At 43.0% G+C, this 2955-nt stretch overlaps 1 non-coding gene across 1 annotated transcript; it reads right to left on the bottom strand.

Moving 5' to 3' along the window:
- Positions 1-259: 259 nt before the first annotated feature.
- LOC127747079 (small nucleolar RNA R71) lies at positions 260-367 on the bottom strand. Its single transcript, XR_008008882.1, has one exon. It is a non-coding gene; the product is annotated as a small nucleolar RNA R71 (small nucleolar RNA).
- Between the last annotated feature and the right edge of the window lie 2588 nt (positions 368-2955).

Here is a 2955-nt window from a genome sequence, read left to right as displayed (position 1 = left end):
TCTGATGCAACAGAATTGCAAGTTTCATGGACTTCCATTGGAAGATCCTCATCAGTTTTTGGCTGAGTTCTTGCAAATCTGTGACACTGTCAAGACTAATGGGGTTGACCCTGATGTCTACAGACTTATGCTATTCCCTTTTGCTGTAAGAGACAGAGCTAGGACATGGTTGGATTCTCAACCTAAAGAAAGCCTGAACTCTTGGGAAAAGCTAGTCAATGCCTTCTTGGCAAAGTTCTTTCCACCTCAAAAATTGAGTAAGCTTAGAGTGGAAGTCCAAACCTTCAGACAGAAGGAAGGAGAATCCCTCTATGAAGCTTGGGAAAGATACAAACAATTAATCAGAAAGTGTCCTTCTGATATGCTTTCTGAATGGAGCACCATAGGTATTTTCTATGATGGTCTCTCTGAACTGTCCAAGATGTCTTTGGATAGCTCTGCTGGAGGATCTCTTCATTTGAAGAAGACGCCTACAGAAGCTCAAGAGCTAATTGAAATGGTTGCAAATAACCAATTCATGTACACTTCTGAAAGAAATCCTGTGAACAATAGGACTAATCAGAAGAAAGGAGTTCTTGAGATTGACACTCTGAATGCCATATTAGCTCAGAACAAAATATTGACTCAGCAAGTCAATATGATTTCTCAAAGTCTGTCTGGAATGCAAAATGCACCAAGCAGTACTAAGGAAGCTTCATCTGAAGAAGAAGCTTATGATCCTGAGAACCCTTCAATGGAAGAGGTAAATTACCTAGGAGAACCCTATGGTAACACCTATAATTCTTCATAGAAAAATCACCCAAATTTTTCATGGAAGAATCAAGAGAGACCTCAACAAGGTTTCAACAACAATAATGGTGGAAGAAACAGGTTTAGCAATGGCAAGCCTTTTCCATCATCTTCTCAACAACAGACAGAGAGTTCTAAACAGAACACCTCTGACTTAGCAACCATGGTCTTTGATCTAATCAAAACCACTCAAAGTTTCATGACTAAAACAAGGTCCTCCATTAGAAACTTGGAGGGACAAGTGGGTCAGCTGAGCAAGAAAATTACTGAACTCCCTCCTAGTACTCTTCCAAGCAATACAAAAGAAAATCCAAAAGGAGAGTGCAAAGCCATCAACATGGCCGAATTTAGAGAGGAGGAAGAGGCAGTGAACGCCACTGAGGAAGACCTCAATGGACGTCCATTGACCTCCAATGAGTTCCCCAATGAGGAACCTGGCCTTCAATGAGTTCCCCAATGAGGAACCATGGGAATCTGAGGCTCAAAATGAGACCATAGAGATTCCATTGGATTTACTTCTGCCATTCATGAGCTCTGATGATTATTTTTCCTCTGAAGAGGATGAGTATGTCACTGAAGAGCAAGTTGCTAAATACCTTGGAGCAATCATGAAGCTAAATGACAAGTTATTTGGAAATGAGACTTGGGAGGATGACCCCCTTTGCTCACCAAAGAACTGGATGACTTGTCTAGGCAGAAACTGCCTCAAAAGAGACAGGATCCTGGGAAGTTTTCAATACCTTGTACCATAGGCACCATGACCTTTAAGAAGGCTCTGTGTGACTTAGGGTCAAGTGTAAACCTCATGCCTCTCTCTATAATGGAGAAGCTAGGGATCTTTGAGGTGCAAGCTGCAAAAATCTCACTAGAGATGGCAGACAACTCAAGAAAACAAGCTTATGGACTTGTAGAGGATGTTCTGGTAAAAGTTGAAAACCATTACATCCCTACTGATTTCATAGTCCTAGAGACTGGGAAATGCATGGATGAATCCATCATCCTTGGCAGACCCTTCCTAGCCACAGCAAAGGCTGTGATTGATGTTGATAGAGGCGAATTGATCATTCAAGTGAATAGAGAATCCTTTGTGTTTAAGGCTCAAGGATATCCCTCTGTCACCATGGAGAGGAAGCATGAAGAACTTCTCTCAAAACAGAGCCAAGCAGAGCCCCCACAGCCAAACTCTAAAGTTTGGTGTTGGGAGGCCACAACCAAATTCTAAGTTTGGTGTTGAACCCCCACATTCAAACTCTAAGTTTGGTGTTGGGAGGTTCCAACATTGCTCTGAGCATCTCTGAGGCTCCATGAGAGCCCTCTGTCAAGCTATTGACATTAAAGAAGCGCTTGTTGGGAGGCAACCCAATGTTATATTTTATCTATTTTCCTTTGTTATTTTATGTTTTTTTTTTTGTAGGTTGATGATCATGAGAAGTCACAAAAACAATTGAAAAAGCAAAAACAGAATGAAAAATAGAAAGAAAAATAGCACACCCTGGAGGAGGAACCTGCTGGCGTTTAAACGCCAGTAAGGCTAGCAGATGGGCGTTTAACGCCCAGTCTGGCACCATTCTAGGCGTTTAACGCCAGAAAGGGGCATCAGACTGGCGTTAAACGCCAGAAAGGGGCATCAGACTGGCGTTAAATGCCAGAAAGGGGCAAGCACTTGGCGTTAAACGCCAGAAATGGGCACCAGCCTGGCGTTTAACGCCAAAATTGGCTCAAAATGCATTTTTGCATGCCATTTGGTGCAGGGATGACTTTTCCTTGACACCTCAGGATCTGTGGACCCCATAGGATCCCCACCTACCCTACCACTCTCTCTCTTCTTCACCCATTCACCAGTGTGGTAAAAGCATTGCTTTTTGTTTTTCCATAACCATTTATGGCATCCAAGGCCGGAGAAACCTCTAGAAAGAGGAAAGGGAAGGCAAAAGCCTCTACCTCCGAGTCATGGGAGATGGAGAGATTCATCTCAAGGGTGCATCAAGACCACTTCTATGAAGTTGTGGCCTTGAAGAAAGTAATCCCCGAGGTTCCTTTCAAGCTCAAAAAGGGTGAATATCCGGAGATCCGACATGAGATCCGAAGGAGAGGTTGGGAAGTTCTTACCAACCCCATTCAACAAGTCGGAATTTTAATGGTTCAAGAGTTCTATGCCAATGCATG

Source organism: Arachis duranensis, chromosome 4, assembly GCF_000817695.3.
Source record: "Arachis duranensis cultivar V14167 chromosome 4, aradu.V14167.gnm2.J7QH, whole genome shotgun sequence".
NCBI lineage: Eukaryota > Viridiplantae > Streptophyta > Magnoliopsida > Fabales > Fabaceae > Arachis > Arachis duranensis.
Note: the sequence above shows the minus strand (reverse complement) of the source record. Positions and strands in the feature narration are given on the sequence as shown.